We start from the raw sequence: 19893 nt of genomic DNA on the forward strand, positions 1-19893 counted from the left end.
TGGGTCTGTGCTCAGAAGGCATGCTTGGCTTAAGGAGCAATCTTTGCCTGATCATGTTAACGCTTAATTGTTGGATGCTCCTTTAAATCAGGACCGCCTGTTTGGCAACAAGGCTGAGGAAGTTCTTAAAAAGATGGAAGATAAAGCTACATCTATGCAAACTGTTAAAGATCTTTTACAAGTTCGGCCTCCTAGATTTAGTAGGCACTGGCCCCGTAAGAATTCCAGCCCCTTCCAGGTCTTCTCAAGCCAAACCCAGACACAGCAAAAACCCCAGGTTTCAGTCCCAGGGGACACACAGAACTAAGCAGTGGGGGGCCTCCACTTCCAAATCTGGGGATAATAAGACTCCCCCCATGGTAAACTGTCTCAATGACTTCCTTTTAAAATTTCCAAGCACTTATCAACTGACTGCCCCTTTGGGAGGGAAGTTTGCTCTTCATTGCAAAGAATTGGGAACTCATTACCCAGGACAAATGGGTTTTAAATATAGTGTCCCAGGGATGCAGATTTCGCTTCCACACGTTGCCAACACCAAGCGGGTGGCTGGACCTACCCCCAAATCAGTGGGCAGAGGCCCAAAAGCAAGTACTTTCTCTCTTAAGCATGGGGGCTGTTCAGCTGGTACCAGAAGAGGAAAAGGGACAAGGTTTCTACTCAAGACTTTTCCTGGTACCCAGAAAAGACAATTCATAGTGTCCTATCCTGGACCTGTCTACTCTAAACACCTTTTTGGAGATTCCAAAATTCAAGATGCTGACTCTTCACCACTTACTTCCTATGCTAGGCAAAGATGTCTGGTTGGCAACACTAGATTTAAAAGAAGCATACCTGCACATCCCAATCAGAAATCTTGCAGAAGATACCTATGCTTCAAAGCAGGCTACACGCACTATCAGTTCTCTGCACTGCCCTTTGGCTTATCTGCTGCGCCCAGGGTATTTACAAAGTGCCTAGCTCCAGTTATTGCATTTTGCAGGCAAAGAAATATTCAAATATACCCATACCTGGACGATTTTCCTGGCTTTCTGCCTGAATTAGACATACTTTTGAATTATCTGGCCTTTGTACAAAGGGTTCTAACTTGTCTGGGGTACACCATAAACGAAAAGAAATCACACCTGGTACCCTGTCAACAAATTATATTCCTGGGAGCAAGCTTGAATACAACTTCCCAGATGGCTTACCTCATGCCAGAGAAACAAATTCATTTGACAACCTACTTCAAACAAGTGGCCACAAAAACCCTGCTATCGGCAAGGCAAATACTGCAAGCCTTGGGGTTCATGGCCTTCTGCATTCTTCTAATTCCATATGCAAGACTGCATATGAGGAAACTACAGTGGTATCTAAAAAGCCTATGGTGTCAACATTCTCAGGATCTAGAAACAATGATTCCAATCATACCTTGCCTACGCTTAGAGTTCCTTTGGTGGGCAGAGGCCTGCCACCAAAACAAGGGACTACCATTCACACCACCCCCTGCCACCCAAACCCTAACAACAGACGCATCAGACTATGCATGGGGGGCTCACCTGGAAGTGAAGTGCATTCAGGGCAAATGGAACCCAAGTCAAATGCACCTGCATATCAATCAAAAAGAAATGTTAGCTGTACAGAATGCTCTGACAGCCTTCAAGGACCGCATTCTTCCAGGACAACTAATGGTAAAGACGGACAACACCACTGTTATGTTGTACATAAACAAGCAGAGGAGTACACATTCTTACACACTCTGCAGACTAGCCATGGCATTGTGGAACACAGCCTTGAGCCACCAAGTGCACCTATAAGCTCAATTCCTGCCAGGAAAATTAAATACACTGGCAGACAGACTAAGCAGAAAACTCATGGACCCACATGAGTGGAAACTGGAACCAAGCATTTTCAACAAGTTGACAAGCAAATGGGGGAGCCCAGGTATAGACCTGTTTGTCTCTCCTCAGAACTTACCAGTTAGACAAATTTTGCACAAGGACTCCCCACAAACAAGCCTGGAAAGTGGATGCTCTGTCCTTCAGCTGGAAAAACCTCTCCGTCTATATGCCCCCCCCCCCTCTGCCTCTGCTCTCCAAAGTACTACTAAAAATCAAACTGGACAAACCAAGGATGATTTTCATTGCTCCAGACTGGCCACGCCAACACTGGTACCCCTTCCTGTGCAGTGTGTCATGGTTATCTCCATGGCACCTGCCTCAGACTCCTTCCCTGTTGTCTCAGCAGGAGAACCAGATATTGCACCCTCAGCTTCTAACACTGATACTTGCAGCCTGGCTAATTACATAATCTCTCCTTTACCATCCCTCAGTAAACCTGTGATGGATATCATTTTAGAGGCAAGGAGGCCTAGTACTAGAAAATTTTATGCTGAAAAATGGAAACGATTCTGTGCCTGGAACCAATCTCAATGGATGAGCACAGCAGTGCCCAATTTACCCCAGATTTTACAATACTAAAGGGCTTGTCTTTTTCCTCCATTTAAATCCACGCTTCAGCCATTTCAGCTCATTATAACACATAACCTCCCCTCTTCTCTCATCCACTGCTCAAGCAGTTTCTCAGAAGGGCCAAAAATTTGAGACCACCCAGGAGAGCTCCAAACCCAGCCTGGGACCTTAACTTTGTCTTGGAGAAATCACTCTACCTCCTTTCGAGCCAGCTGCTACTGCAGACTTAAAATTTCTTTCTTGGAAAACAGCTTTCCTTTTAGCAATCACTTCAGCTAGAAGGGTATCTGAATTACAGGCCCTTATGGCAGTGGAGCCTTTCATCATCTTTCATGCGGACAGGGTGTCCCTCAGAACCAATCCATCCTTCATGCCCAAGGTGGTATCCAGTGTGGCTCTTAATCAGTCCATTCATTTGCCAACCTTCTTTCCCAATCCACAGAATAAAGGGGAATGGATACTGCATTCCTTAGATGCGCACAGACAGCTTAGATTCTACATGGACAGGACTAAACCTCAAAGGAAATCTGAACAACTGCTGGTGGCATTTGCAGCAGGGGCAGAGGGGAAGGCTATTTCAAAGCAAACCATTTCTAAATGGATAAGCCATTGCATTAATTTCTGCTATAAGCACCATGGAAAACCTATCCCCCAGGGGATCAGACCTCACTCCACCAGGGCTGCATCTACCTCTACAGCCTTTCTCAGAGGCGTCCCTACCAGGGACATCCTAGAAGCTGCTACCTTGAGTTCTGTACGTACTTTCACCAAGCATTATCATTTGCCAATTTTCTCTAAATTCAGAGCTGGCTTTACCACTACAGTCTTGCAGGGCCTTATAGCTGGCCCTAATGCTATCTAAATTCCTCCTCCCAACCATAGCTTTGGGAATCTACCCAAATGTAATGGCTACAACAGTGAAACACAAAGAACATAGTGCAGTTGTGTACACTTACTATAAATAAATGTAGATGTTCGAGTGTATTCACTGTTGCAGTTCTAGTTACTCTCCCTCCAGCCTCCTAACTTCTTTTGGCTATACCTCTACTTTCCTTTACTATGCTTAAAAGCCTTTTTGATGTATTTGTTTTTTTGTTGGAGGTATGTCATTTTACTTTTATATTTAATTGCTTCCCATTAGGGGTGCACCTGACATTTGGGGCAAGAAAAACTGATGTAATGGTGGCAGCTGCATGTTTTATACCCCTGACATCATGGAAGAAGGGACAGCAACCAACGCAGGACCCAAGACTTGGTTAATCAGGCCAACTGAGGGCTGCCTGCAAGCAGATAACCCAAATGTAATGACTGCAACAGTGAATACACTTGAACATCTACATTTATGATAAGTGTACACAACTGTGCTTCATTAGTAATGCTCTTTATAGGCATTCCACTCAGTGAGAACTTCAAAAAGTTTTTATTTTCTGTTATAGACAACATTGATATTTCTCCAATAGGAGGGGATGGGGAACCACATTAGAGTATAAGGAACTAAAGTGGCAGCTACTAATGTCTGGCAGTTGGCTAGAGCATTAAGGTTTATAGGAGGCTACTAGGCTAATGGCCTCTCCATGTAATATCCCTGTTCCCTAATTGACCATCGTTTGATGGTTCTCTAACTGACCATTGTTAAATGGTTTGATTGTTTGCAGAACGAATCTGTAATCATCACCGGAAGCCCCTGACCATGAAGGACATAGGTGCCACTCCAGGGATGAATTTATGATCTCCCATCCAGTTGTCCAGGTTGCACTTAAGGTCATTGAGATGGTCTGCTTACCGTGAATTGGGAGTTTGTTCCAGAGTAGCAGCGGTCAATGGGAGACGTATTTCTCTCTCCTGCATGTTTTTAAGTCGCAGGCTAGATTGAGATCTCTGGAGTGACTGACGCTTGTCCCATTTGATTTGAAGATGTGCAGCATTTCCATTAGACAGGGTCAGAGAGTGCTCTGTAGGCCAGGCACAAGTTGCCTCTCCGCAGCCTTTATGACAGAGTCAGTGACACGGCATTCAGTCTTTCCATGTAGGTCATGTTTTGGAGTTCCTGAATTCTCTTGGTGAGGAACCTCTGTGGTCTGTCCAGTTGCTGCAGGTGTCTGGTGAGGTACATGTAAAAGGGAGCATTGTACTCTATTAGTGGTCTGATGAGGGTGGAGTACAGAGGAGTTATAACATCCTTGGTGTTCGGTGCGATGCCCTTACTTATGAGGTATGCAGTGGAAAAGGCTTTCCTTACCACTATGGACACATGGTGATGGTGATTGAAGTTTAGATTGCTGTCAACTTTTGTTCCCAAGTCAAGCACCAATGGGTTCGAGCTTAAGGGGGTGTTGCATAAATTGTAATTTGCAGGGGGCTACCTCTTTGCCACAGGGGGCAACAATGTACTTTTTTTGCATGTAGCTTTAGACAGTGGCTTTGGCACCAATCATTTGTTTATAGTAACCCCTCCTTGTAATATGCTAATATCTTTAGGGGACTCTATGACTGCTCCCATTTTGCTGTTCTCTGCTAACCTGGTAAGCCACAGGCTGTCTTCTTTCATCTGGACTTCTGAGAAATAGATTCCAAACAGTAACGGGCCCAGCGCAGAACCTTGTGTTACCCCACTGGAACTGCTCTACTGGTGGAGGTGGAATCCCCAACTTTGACAGCAATAGTTCTGGCAGTGAGCCAGTTGACTTACCCATCTGATAGCATATGGGTTAATCCCCAGTTTGGGACAGTTTCTCGATGATAACTGAATGGGGGGTTGTGTCAAAAGCCTTGGCTAAGTCAGGATAGGTGGTATGTACTGCTTTGCCTTTGTCCAGGACTTTGGTGATATTCTCAAATAAGTCCACCAGGTTTAGTAAGCATGATCTACCCTTAACAAAGCCAAACTTGGTCAGGTCAAGAGTTTGAGGTTGCCTTTGTCCTTACTGGTAAGGTCCATGATGATTCTTTCCATGGCCTTACAGATAAGGCGGGTTAGGCTTATGGTTCTGTAGTTCCCAGGGTCAGTTGATGGACCCCTTTTGTGCAAGGAGGCTACAGTTGCTGTTCTCCACTCTGCTGTAATAAACCCAGTGCTCAGGCTGTGGTTAAGGAGAGTGCCAAGTGGATCTGCTAGGCTGTGTTTTAGGTTTAGTAAGCAACCTGGAATGTTATCTGGTCCCATAGAGGCCGTGTTTTTGTCCTTGCAAAGCGCAGATATGACCTGCTCATTGGAGTTACTGGGGAAGAGGACAGGTGTCTGGTATACTTTCGGGTATGGGTGGTGGGGACAGGGGGATGAAGTTTGTGCCAAATCTGTCAGCTAATGCATTGGGAATTTCCTAAGGGTCAATGTGAGTGGTACCGTCCACTATGAGTTTGGCACATAGCTGGGTATTCCCTTTTAGATTTCAGATGTAGCTAAAGAATGCCTTATGATTGTCTTTAGGGAAGCTAATTTAGCCTTGTAACTAGCTTTAGAGGACTTGACCAGATATGTGATTTGGTTGTTCAAGCTGTGGAGGGTGTTCTTTCTCTGCTGACTGTTACCTCTTGTTCTTAGATATCAGTCTCTTCCTTTTGCTGTATAACCTGTTTATACTCGAGGTCCACCAGGGTGGCTTGTTTTTACGGGATGACTTGGTTGATAGGATCATAGGAGTTTACTAAGCTATTGTCCCTGAGGCTCTTATAAGCCTAGCCAGGAGTTTAGACCATATTTAGACAAGTCAACACCCAAAGGCCCCTGTTCAGCAGGGACACAGGTGGTATCCCATGGGTGTATTTTCTGTTTCTCATCCAGTTATCCAAGTTGTGCTTAAAAAGGAATAATGAGGTACTCTGCTTGACGTGGAGATGGAGTCTATTCCACAGATGGGGGAGTCTCTGGGACAAAAATCTGTCCTGCCAACAAGTCCTGTTGATATCACAGACCAGGTTGAGGTTGTGTGTGCTGGTTGCTCGAGTGGAGCTTGACTTGCGTATGTGCAGCAGTCCCATCAAGGCAGGGTCTGAGATTCCTTTGTATGCCAGACAGAGATCAACTCTGAGAAGTCTGTATGAAACTGAGTAGAGGGATAGGTCTTTTAGCCTATCTGCGTAGGGTAGATGTTTGAGGCCCTGGATTCTCCTGGTGAGGAACCTCTGTGGTCTCTCCACCTGCTGCATGTGGTTTGCGAAGTACCTGGCAAAGGGGGTGTTGTACTCAATAATTGGCCTTATAAGGGAAGAATACAGGGATGTTATGACCTCTTTTGTTCCTGGATGAGATACCCTTACTTATGAGGTGGGCCATGTAGAAAGTTTCCGTACAAGGAACAAACATGGTGACCAGATGTCAGGTTGCTATTAACCTGGGTGCCCAAATCCCTCACTACTGATTGTGTACTTAGGAGATTGTTGTTAATGTGATAATATGTGGGGACGTCACTCTCCCTAACGGTTTTGATCCAGTCAGGTGTAGCACACTCAATACACTTGTTTAAGCGGTTATACCGGGCGTCTATGTACTCCTCTACATAGGAGTCGTCGTTGGTTGTATTAGCACGGGTTTTGAAACCTTTCAAACCATCGCTTAGTAGGGTATGTTTTGTGGACGTTTGTCATTTTTATTGCTCCTGTGGAGGTGTCAGGTCTGATCATTACTTTGAATGAGACATATTTATGGTCTGACCTTACTAGGGAGGGCAGAACACAGGGGGTAGTACAGCGACCCCACATATTAGTGAGTACTAAGTCCAGAATATTTGGCCCCTTGTGGGGCTGCAGACTAACTGTTCCAGAGCATTTGTATTAAAGTCCAGGCACCTCAGGCAGTCAAGCTTGTGCTCATGTACCAAAAGGAAAAAAATACACTTCTCCAGTGAGCTCAAACCGGAACTGGCAGCTGTAGTGTTAAATGCTGAAGATATACAAGCAGAGCAAAAAGCTGAACAAAAACTGTACAGCACTGCTTTGACCTTAAATTAAGCAAAGTTTAGTCACAAAGTACAAAATCTTAGTGCTTTTGCATTGCTAACGAAGGCATCATCAGAGATAAAACTAGCCGTAATAGAGACTTCTATAACTGAAAAAACATGTTTCCAGCCTGGAATACAGTTGGTTAGCCTGCCTTCCACTTAAAAAGACAGTACAGTAGAGAGTTGATTATCCAAACAAATTGGGACCTAGGGTAGTTTGGATAATCAAACTGTTCGAATAATCAAGCATACACTGAACAGGATAAAAAACTTCTAAAATCTTGTTTTTTTGCATGCAGGGAATACACTTTTCAACCATTTAGCAATTCCAGTGGACAGTAAAAAATATTTTTCACACATGAGCGGGCTGCAAGCTCAAAAAACGTGCACAAATGAATACTTACAACGTTTGCATATTCAGACTTAGATTTTTCCTACTCTAAAACTTTAGAAGACTGTGTTCGGATATTGATGTTTTGGATAATCGACATTTGGATAATTGACTCTCTATTGTATAACAGAGCAGTGTTAAAAAACAATACTATTTCCTACAACAGTGAAAAACAGTAAAAAAAAAATTAAAATTTGTGTGTGTGTGTGTGTTTAAATTACGTACACATTTGCAAATTAAAACTTAAGTTGTTAAAAAAATCAACTTTCCTGCTCTCCTTTTTACAACACAGTTGATAGCTAATGTATCATTTAGTCCTTGTTTCTTCATAGCATTTAACTGTACCTGCCATTTCAATTCTTTTTCTTCCAGTAATTCACCTTCCTGTAGTGGAAACTTTGTCAGTAATAAAAAAAAAAAATAAGAATAGTTTAGAATTTTTACATAAGGGGTATGTCTGCATAATGCATTCATAGGCTTTTGTTTCCTAATGTCATAATCATGCTCGTATATTCTATCCTTGAGCATTCTGTTAGTTTTCTCCATATAGAAGGTTGGGCAGGATGTGCAGGAAGCTAAATACACAACCATTCTGGTGATACGTTTACATGTTCCTGGACGTGTTAAATTTTTTTCATAATTCTCTAATGCAACATAAGTGCCATCATTTATGTATTTACAGTATTTATAAAATCCACACTTTGTTATTTTGGACTATATATGTTTCCTAAGTTATTGTGACTACTGTCAAAATATTTTTAAAAGATTTTTTGCCTCTACTGAATGTTATCTTAGGTTGTGAGCCCAATGTATGTTTCATTTCAGAAGAGAAAAATTGTTCCATGTTTAATTCATCATTCTTTTTTAACATTGGGGCCTGGTGGCAACATAGCACCCATTTTGTCTAAATTATTGTTGCTTGTGCGCTTGGTTTCAATTTGTAGAACTTCCCCCAAGTAGTGGTTGTGTTTTCCAACCTAGCAGGACCACTAGGCAATCTTGATTTTTTTGACAATTTTCAAAATGATGAACTCATGTCTAACCGGAGATGATCAACTAGAATTATTTTGCAAAGCCCCCCTTTTTCAACCAAAAAAAGCAACTCCCCCAATCCCCGAGACATACGAAGAAAGGGAGAGAAAAAAAAAAAAAACTAAGTGGGGCATTTTCTGATTTGAGCAATATACACTATTATACCATGACCCCCTCAAAACGTGCACGCTGATTGGCCAGCGTGCCCGTTGTAAATCGAGTTATACTAATGGAAAAAGGTCCGGTCGCCCGGGCTTTTTTCCATTAGTATAACTCGTTGTTTTAAAACACTGTCTCGCTATGTTAAATGGGTTTAACATAGCGAGACAGCTTTAAAATAAGCAACGGAGATGTCCGTTGCTTATTTTAAAGCTGTCTCGCTATGTTAAACCCATTTAACATAGCGAGACAGTGTTTTAAAAGTACGGAGATCGCAAGATCTCCGTTGCTGATGTCTCGCTATGTTAAATGAGTTTAACATAGCGAGACAGTTTAAAATAAGCAACGGAGATGTCCGCTGCTTATTTTAACTGTCTCGCCATGTTAAACTCATTTAACATAGCGAGACACTAAAAAAGCAATGGAGATCTTGCTTTCTCCGTTGCTTTTGCTCACAGCTCTGATGTACCGCGCAGGCGCGCAGTACATCAGAACTGCCGCGGATGCCAGACATCTGCGGAAGGGCAGTAAACAGGCATTATACTATGCCATTATTTAAGAAAAGTAATAGTTTATTTTCTTAAATAATGTCATGATAATAGCAATAACCACTTCTGGGTGTGGTAATGCTATTACCCACGGTTGGCTTTGTTTGGTTCCTCGGGCTTTGCCCTCGGGACCAAACCACGCCAACCGTGGGTAAATTTAGCATTACCCACACCCAGGCATGGGTTATTGCTATATGATTCACCATGTAAAGTGGTTGTCAAAGATGAGTTTAAAGTATTTAATTACAGTTACATAAACCTTCAAGATAAACCTGTTTCATTGTTTAAGAAAGGGTCTAAGTCGTTCATTCAAGCAGGGCATAGTGCATGTATTGATGCATTTCAATCTTTGTTAGACAACTGAATTTAACATTTTTTTTGTTAATATAAACAGAATGCATACTCCATTTCCACTCAAAAGGAAAAGCACATTTATACCCCATAACAATCCCATGATGTCAGCCTTTGAGATGATTTGTGAGGTTAACTTTAGAATGATGTTGAAAGGCTAATCAAGATACACAGATAATTTATATCAGATGAGAAAGAAGAAACAACAAAAACATTTGGGTCATGAAACCCTGTAATGGTGAGGTTGTAGTAATTACGGACTTTTTGCATGTTAGTAAAATGTTAAATGTGTTAAATAATGTAGATACATGCAAGTGTCAAAAATTATTAAATAATGGCATATGCAAGGATAGACTATATATTAGAAGATCTAGTACTAGAGGGGGTTATGTCTAAAGATATCTTGGACTTTGTGAAAGTGGACAAACCAGTAATACCATCTATCTTTGGTATACCCAAAGCACACAAGGACCCCTGTAACCCTCCACTAACACCCATAGTATCAGTAGCTAGGTCAAAGATGGAACCCTTAGCATGAAATGTGGATGTTAATACAGAAAGTATGTTAGAGAGAGAGACATCCTACAGGACTCATGGCATCTGTTACAGATTTTAAACACTCCATTTGATGGAAATATCTTTTCACCATTGATATAAACATGACACTGGCTTGCAACATTTTCACAAAATGCTGCTGTCAGACAACACCAAAAATGGCAGTGATGTTTATATGCTGCTATAATTTTTAGAAATGGTGTTGAAAAACAATTGCATTTATTTTTATGGTGAATATTACCACCAGGTAACAGGAGTAGCTAAGAGGCAAGATGTGCCCCAATGTATGCCAACTTAGTTTTGGCCAAATGGGAGTACAGTACAGTGTTTTGTTCACCTTTCTTTAACAAAATATGTAGATATTTCAGATTTTTGGACAATGTTCTTATTTTATTGAAATATGTTTCTAATTTTGAAAAAAGGTTTTTAGATGAGAAGAACAATTCAGCTACTTTTCTTAAATTCACTTCATCCATGGGAGTCAATTCTGTAAACTACATAGACATTACTATATCCAAAGACTGCAATGAGAAAAATATCTGTCAAATGTTTACAGGAAAAAGACTTGTTTGAATTCATTGCTCCACTATGATAGCAATTGTCCTTTTTATCAGAAAAGAAACTTAGTCAAAGGTCAAATGGTGCACCTTTCAAGACTGGTTTCAGCTGATGAAACTTTTACTATAGACCTGGGCAAACTATGCTGTATGTTTTCAGAAAGAGGGTACCCTGATTCATAAGTAGGTTCATTGAAAGAAGAAATACTTTTACACTGACACACACAATTTACACCTATACTAAACACCAGTACTACTCAGGGGGAAGTTCTACAAGTTGAAACCAAGCACACAAGTGACAGTAATCTAGACAAAAATGGGTGCTATGTTACCACCATACCCGAATGATGAATGAAATGTGGAACAGTGTTTTCTCTTCTGAAATAAAATATATCTTGTGTTCACAACCTAAGATAACACTCAGTAGAGGCAAAAATTTAAAAAAATATTTTGAGAGTAATCACAATAATTTAGGAAACTGACATACAGTCCAAAATGAGAAAGTATGGATTTTGTAAATACGTAAATGATGACCCTTATGTTACAGTGGAGAATTATGAAAAAACTTTAACATGTTCAGGAGCATTTCAGCACTACCACCAGAATGGTAGTGTATTTAGCTTCCAGCACATCCTGCCCAGCCTTCTATATAGGAAAAACTAACAGAATGCTCAAGAATAGAATATACGAGCATGATTGTGACGTTAGGAAATAAAAACCTACAAACGTATTACACAGACATACTCTTATGTAAAAATTGTAAAAGGTTCTTATTTTTTTTTATTATTGACAAAGTTTCCACTGCAGGATAGAGTGGGAACAGAGAATCACTTTTGGAAGAAAAAGAATTACAGTGGCACCTATGGGTTAGATGCTATGAGGAAACCAGGACTGAATGATAAATTAGCTATCAACTGTATTGTAAAAAGGAGAGCAGTAAAGTTATTAATCTTTTAACAACTTAAATTTTAATTTGTAGATGTGTACATAATTTGTACATACGTATATATATATATATATATATATATATATATATATATATATATAACATTTTTAACTGTTTTTCCACTGTTGGATCTATTATTGTCTTTTAACACTGTTTTGTTATACTGTCTTAAGTGGAAGGCAGGTTAATTGCAACTGCATTACAGATTGGACACATGATTTTTCAAAGTTATGTAAACCACTATTAAGACTACTTCTTTTATCTCTGATGATGCCTTCTTTAGGAAGGTGAAAGTGCCAAGATTTTGTACTTTATGAATAAACTTTGACACTGCTTTGACCTTAAGTTAAGCATACAGTTCATTCATTTTTTTGCTCTGCTTGTATATCTTCAGCATTGAACACTACAGCTGCCAGTAACTGTTTGAGATCATTTGAGAAGTTAAGGTGGGTTTTTTTCCTTTTGGAATTTTGTATACTGCAACAAACCCTGGTTCCACATGCTCGTGTATGTCGCCCACTTAATAGAAGGACAGTTGAAATCTCCCATGCTCAAGGTGTTTACCTGTATAGTGAGTGACTCAAGCAAGTCCAGGTAGGTGGTGTGCTTCTCATGGTTCATTATGGGGCCCCTGAGCTAGCAGTGATGTGGTAGGTGTTTTACCAATAGTGATTTGGACCTGGAGTAGCTCAAGAGAGTTGTACTGTTTAACCAGTCTTGAAGTGTATTTGGATTTAATGGAGATGGATAGACCTCCTCCTCCTCTGTTTTTTTTTTTTTTACACTTGTTTTGTGGTGTGAACGTGTGGAAGGCATTGCAGCCTTGCACGTTTGGGGTGCTCTGTACGGCCTTGAACCAAGTCTTGGTGACTGTGCAGACGTCCGCATCTTCCAAGGTGAGGAGCTTCCAAGGAGGGCAGATTCCTTTCTAGACTCCTAGCATTAAGTAGCATAACCTTGAGTTTGCCTGTAGTGGATTTTTTTACGTCTGAAGTTTTGTTGTTTTGGTATTGCCTAAAAAGGCACTGTGGGGGTGGCAAGCTTCTTTGCTAGTATTCGAAACCTTAGAAGGAGACAGGTGAAGACCATCTCTAGCAGAGCATCATGGTCTATTGACCGTGTCTTCCTAGCTGACAAAATATTGGATCCACCTGGATTGACAATAGAAGCTAAGCCAGTTGTTGAAATCGATCATTTTTTGTTTATACTGTGGCATCATCCTGGGTGAAGGTAGAATGCTGCTTGGGGCTAGGGACATACCTGCCTGGGACACACAATCTGAGAGTTCAGTCGTGTCTGTCTTCATATAGCCCAGGGAGGTGTGTCTCAAGTCATTCACCCTCAACATGTACTATGACAGAGTCGTAACAGTAATTGTTGAGTGACTTGAGTGCGTGCATGATTTGATAGATCCTGGCACCTGATAAGCAGCTGACTGTGACCTCCTCCTTGTCCAGCCTGGTGAGGGGGGCATCTTAGTGTCTCACTGTGGAATCTCCTATGACCAGGACATTTGGTTTTGAGGTGTTCTGCCTCAGGTGCTTATTCGCTGAGAAACAGTTGTGTCTTATGTGTAAGAGATTTGGTCATGCTCCAGTATGTGTGAATTGTTTGCACTTGGGTGGTCTCTGGTCTTTTGGTAGGCTGTTAATGAGTACCTCCGTGTATGTGGGTTTATGTGTTGTGACTTTATCTTGTGTGAGAGGAGAGGTGTTTGTGCTGACAAACCTGTTTGATGTCTTCTTTATTAAGTGAGTGGATCAATTCCAGTTTCATAGCATAGTTACATCTCTCACATACTGTATTTGTTTGCAGTAGGAGAAAATGGTTGTCAGTACACATGAGGCAATTACTACACTGCCTCGGGATGCCCATGTCAATCAGGTTGGTTGGAGAAATGTTCTGAAACTGGCTGTCCATTGTAGCAGGTTAAACTGTAAGTACTGTTAGGGTGTGGGTAAGTTAGAACAGCTTTTGCTCTAGGGTTAGCAAGGAGACTTAATCTGTTAAGGATTAGGGATTAAAAAGTGTGGCAGTGCTGCTCAGTGCTCAGCTGAGTTGCTGCAGTGCAGCAGGGAAGCCTGGGAGAGTTCCACTGACTGTTCTGTAGGAAAACAAAAGTTGTATCTAGGCATTTGTATCTACACAGGGCACTGCTAACCCCTGTTGCAGACCAGCTAAGTGCAAACGCTATGCTTAAATATGCACAAGTGAATTTAAATAGTTTTAACACAAACTACTAATAGGAAAGCCCCACACAGACCCTTATCCCAACATTCCCCAACTCAAATGGGTCGTGAGCTGCACACTTCTATGACAAGGGTGCAGGGAGGCTCTCCTAATGTAAAATGGTTGGTTTTAGTGCTCAAGTAATACCAAACAGTCTAGATTCAGCAAGTATGAGTATAGCCTATGCTGTATATGGCAGAAGTAGCAGTGATACAAAGTGCAGAATGAAGCAGTCACAGCAACAAAAACAGTAAAAATGAAGCAGCAGTTCATTAAAGTACAGTTCAGAAAGTGCAATACAGGCTTAAATTATACTTATTTTTAGAAGATTTCAGTGGATGCCTTGGATTTCTGTTCACATCCACACCATACCTCTGACTAAGAACGTCAAACTCTGAGCAGCTCTGATAAACTGAGTGCTGTTAACGATCTGTTTATTGTAGTCTAGTGGTACAAGGTTTGATTTCTTCAGCTTCCATTGCATAACTTTGTAAATCTGAGCAAGTCACTTTAACAGATGCTGCTCCTAGGCTGAGTCTAAAAAAAGTCCATGAAGATTAGTGCTCTACCCTGGAAACATAGCCGACCTTGGGCATAGGCCAGCTAGGCAGCCGCCTAGAGCACCGCTCTAGCAGGGGCACTTTTCCAGTATTTATTTGGTGTAGGTAGACCAGGATGGGGGCACCGGGTAGTGTGGTGGGGGGTGCCATGGAGCCCTTTGGCCTAGGGCACCAGTTGGCCTAAGGCTGCTCCTGCCTGGAAAACAAATATAATAAAATGAAACTGAGTGCAACTCAGCCTCCTGACATTAATGATGCCATCTCTATTGCCAGTGTTATGAGACTGTAGGCAGCCAAGTTGTAAAGTAAAAACAAGATACTTTATCTAGTTTGATTTCAAGAACTAAGCAGGGTCAGCCCTGGTTAGTGTTTGGATGGGTTTGACAACTGTTTTAGAATGTCAGTTTGTTGTTGCAAGGAAAAAAAATATTTGTACACATTTTCTATCATTATATAATGTCTCATTCAAATATTTTTTTTTACTTGTGTAGTTTTTGCTATTTGCAGTCATGACTGGATATGTGAATATATATATTTTGTTAAAGTTTTTAAACATGTATTTGTCTTCAAGAAACGGGGGTCAGCTGTCGTGATCATTTGAATTGCTTTAAATAGAGCACTTAGTGCAGTTTTTAATAGATTCTGATGAAATATTATTCAATTTGTATACATACAAAAGTGCTTAATCTTAATAAAAATGTATTTTTCTTAGATTATCCTGGTGCACCACATCTTGTCAACGTGGTGGTTTATTTTTGTTTCCTGGTTAACATACTGCTGTTTTTCTGGCTGTATACCCGATGTCCTTCAAGAATGCAACTGCAGTCCTGACATATGGGTTGTCCTGCCTCAGGCAGCCCTTCGGTCAGCCGGATTCCAAAGTCTGGGTCCGGCGTCGGCTGATGTCGCCCCTTCCCCGACGTCAGAGTGGCTGGGGTATAAAGGCATCTGCCGACGCCATCTTCTTCAGTCTTTCTTGCCGCGCGGTGCCCGAAGCAGAAGCAGTTCGCAAGTGCCGGTCGGTCAGCTCCTGTGTTTTCTGTTACCGAAGTCATCAACATTTTTCTTGCCTCAGCTGATGTCAGAAAAAATTGAAAAGGTTAATAATTGTTTGTCTTGTGGTAAACAAATACCTCATAAGGACTTCCATTCTTACTGCCTTCCCTGCCTGGGCCCAGACCACGACGTCTCAGCCTGTGCTGCCTGTGCTTGCTTTAATAAGCGCACTCTCAGGCGCCGGGCAGAATTTGCCGAAGACTTTTTTGGTGAAAATTATGCTTATATCATGCCGTCGGAACAACCGACAGCACATATTTCCAAAAAACGCAAGGGCCGGGACCGACTTCCTCGGCCCGCGTCGTCCACCGATACCGCGCCTAAGCCTTCCGCGAGTGCATCGGTCTCTTTGGAGGCGGTAATTCAACCGCTCCAGGCCGACGACACCGCTTTGCCGCGTACTTCGGTCTCGGAGGTTTCCCCGGTGCCGGTTGTTGATTTTCCTCCCGAAACCGAAGCTCAAGATTTACCTGACACCATACCAGTGGATAAAGTTACTCCTGCACGTGGGGCAGCTAGGCCTCCGGTCTCCATGTCCATCAAGGCCTACACACGTGCTAAGGCTGCCAGCCAGGCTAAGGCCCATCCTCCTAAAACTTTTTCCCAGGGCCCCTCTTCTGATAAACAGATCATGACCCTAGCTGCAGATCTAATCTCTCTAATCAGAGGTTCTCAGTCGCATCCAGACAGAGGTTCTCAGCCTCCTGCAGATAAAAGGCCCAGGACTGAGCAGACAGATACCCTCTCTTCGGATGAAGCCTCTAGGGATTCAGAGCACTCAGATACCCAGGAAGAATCCTTCCAGGCCTACGAGGACTCTGATGCTGAGGAATCAATTCCTTCTGCCTCTCCTCCAGAGGATATTTCTTTCGGAGAAGTTCTCCACTGTATGAGAGAACATTTTCAGTGGCAGGGTCAGGAATTTTCTGACTCCAGGAAAAGGCTACATACCTTCCTTAAGTTACCCCAGCACAGACCATTAGCTATTCCTCCAGTGTTGGATGTCTTGGATGATGTATACTCAGACTCCAGTGCTTCCTCTGATTCTCTCCCTCCTGCTCCTGTCAAGCCAGACAGATATTACAGGGTTCCTGAAACTCATAAGCATCTCTTTAAGGCCCACTCTGTGGATCTAGAAACAATTTCTCAGAGGCCCAAAGGAGTGGCTACTTCCTCGGCCAAAAACCCTTTGCCCGCAGACAGGGAATCAAGGTCCCTGGAGAGATGGGGCAAAAATGTTTATACCTTTTCCACCCTTGCCATGAGGTCACTTAACTGTCTTTTTCATATGTTTCAGTACCAGGATTACTTAATGGATGATTTGCAGAAAAAGTTAGCCTCTCCTGAGCCTATAGATAGAAAGGCATTGCAGGATTTGGTTCATAACACTCAGCAGGTTAGCAGTCATTTTCTTCAGTGTGGTTATGATGCATTGGAAGCTTCATGTAGTTGGAAGCTTCATGTAGGGCAGCTATGACAGGGGCCATTATACGTAGACATGCTTGGCTGAAAGAACAGCCACTGCCAGACCATGTTAAAGTAAAGCTCCTAGATGCACCTCTGGAAAAACAGAAGCTTTTTGGTGCTAATGCACAGGATGTGTTGAAGTCTATTGAGGAAAAGGCTAAATCAGTACAGACAGTCAAGGATTTCCTCCAGGTTCAGCCACCCAGATTCAGCAGGAATTGGCCTTCAAAGAATTGGTCCTTTCCAGACACTGACAAGTTTCAAAAGGGAAAAAACAGGCGTGCTCGAGGTAGAGGGCAATACCGAGGCTCCTACAGGGGCCGCCAATGGCAACCACCAAATCAGAGAAGTGGCGCAGGGAGTTCAGCTGCAACACAGGGACAATCACAATGACTTGACTCACTCCACCAACCAAGGCTCAAAGAGAAGCACCTCTAGGTGGAAAATTATCCTTATTCTCAAAGAACTGGCACATTTTAACCAAGGACAAATGGATTCTGGACATAGTAGACAAAGGTTACAGGTTCCACTTCCATACCTTACCAACGAGACAAGGCATGCCAAATCTGCCACAAAATCAAAGGGCAGAGGCAACACATACAAGTTTCAAAGCTGTTACAAATAAAAGCAATAGAAAAGGTTCCTCCTCAGGAACAAGGCCAGGGATTCTATTCAAGACTGTTCCTTGTTCCAAGAAAAGAAAAGCAATGGAGGCCTATACTGGACTTGTCCGCTCTAAACACTTTTCTCATCGTGCCAAAATTCAAAATGCTGATTTTACAGCAACTCCTTCCCATGCTTGGCAAGGGGTCTTGGCTGGTTACTCTGGACCTCAAGGAGGCATATCTGCATGTCCCAATCAGACACAGTTGCAGAAGATACCTCAGATTTCTTGCAGGGTCAGAGCATTATCAATTCTCAGCATTGCCATTTGGCTTATCTACTGCGCCCAGAGTATTCACGAAATGCCTGGCATCAGTAGTTGCACTTTGCAGGCTCCAGGGCATTCAAATATACCCTTACCTGGACGACTGCCTTATACAAGCAGACAGCAAACAAACAAATGGCTTTCCTCACAGAGGAGAAACAAGAACATTTACCAGATTACTTCAAAAGCCTAGCAAAGCTCACCCAGCTGACCGCAAGGAAAATCCTGCAGGCCCTGGGGTTCATGGCATCTTGCATTCTTCTGGTACCTCTGGCAAGACTACACATGAGAAAGCTACAATGGTACCTAAAAAGCTTATGGTCTCAACACAGCCACAATCTAGAAGACGTAATACCACTCATTCCATGCCTGCAAAGGGAATTTTTGTGGTGGGCTCAAGCAAGTCATGTAAACAAAGGCATGTCTTTCAACAAACCTCTAGCAAGTCAAACCATTACAACAGATGCCTCAGATCATGGATGGGGGGCGCACATGGAGGGCAGATGCATTCAAGGGCAATGGACTCCCAGGGAAATGCATCTGCACATAAATCAAAAAGAGATGTTGGCAGTGATACATGCAATCGAGGCCTTCGGCAAATCCCTTCAACAAGGTCATCTGCTAATAAGGACAGACAACACCACTGTCATGTGGTATATAAACAAGCAGGGAGGCACTCACTCTTACCCCCTCTGCAGACTAACAATGACTCTTTGGGAAAAGTCCCTGAATCTGAACATCCACTTGCAATCCCAGATGTCCTTCAAGAATGCAACTGCAGTCATAACATGTGGGTTGTCCTGCCTCAGGCAGCCCTCGGTCGGCCGGATTCCAAAGTCTGGGTCCGACGTCAGCTGATGCCGCATTTCTCTCCGACGTCAGAGCGGCTGGAGTACATAAGCATCAGCCGACGCCATTTTCTCCAGTCTTTCTTGCCGCGCGGTGCCGAAGCAGAAGCAGTTTGCAAGTGACGGTCGGTCAGCTCCTGTATTCTTCGATACCGAAGTCATCAAAAAAGCTAAGTACCCCGTTGGGGACCTTTTCTTGCCTCAGCCGATGTCAGAAATTACTGAAAAAGTTAACAATTGTCTTTCTTGTGGTAAACAAATACCTCATAAGGATTTCCACTCTGTCTCCCTTGCCTGGGCCCAGACCACGACGTCTCGGCCTGTGTAGCCTGTGCTCGCTTCAACAAGCGCACTCTCAGGCGCCGGGCGGAGTTCGCTGAAGATTTTTTCGGCGATAAATTTGCTTACACCATGCCGTCGGATCTTCTGACATCGCAAACTCCCAAAAAGCGCAAAGACTGGGACCGACATCCTCGGCCCGCGTCTACTTCCGACTCCACGCCAAAACCTTGCGCGAGTGCTCCGGTTCCCTCTGAGACGGTCTCTCCACCGCTCCGAACCGAAGACACTGCATTACCGACGACTCAGATTCCAGACATTACTCCGACGCCCGTTATTGATTTTCCTCCGGATACCGAAACCGAGGAAATGCCCGAGACCATTGCTGTAGACAAGGTCACTCCTGCACGTGGACCTGCCAGGCCCCCCATGGCCATGTCTATTGAGGCCTACACTAGGGCTAAGGCAGCCAGCAAAACAAAGCATATTACTTCTAAATCCTTACCTCAGCCTACTCCAGAGACACAAATTATGTCCATGGCTGCTGATTTAATTTCCATGAGTAGAGGTTCACAGGCCCATCCTGAGAGAGGATCCCAGCCT

The 19893-nt window shown here is 42.9% G+C and overlaps 1 protein-coding gene across 3 annotated transcripts in view; it reads left to right on the top strand.

Moving 5' to 3' along the window:
* The window catches only part of LOC122812185 (cAMP-dependent protein kinase catalytic subunit alpha), a 1510797-nt gene that overhangs the window by 1090436 nt on the left and 400468 nt on the right, over window positions 1-19893 (top strand). The gene's annotated exons all lie outside the window — the stretch shown is intronic.

This window comes from Protopterus annectens, chromosome 9.part0 (assembly GCF_019279795.1).
Source record: "Protopterus annectens isolate FY-2018-M chromosome 9.part0, PAN1.0, whole genome shotgun sequence".
Classification (NCBI taxonomy): domain Eukaryota; kingdom Metazoa; phylum Chordata; order Ceratodontiformes; family Protopteridae; genus Protopterus; species Protopterus annectens.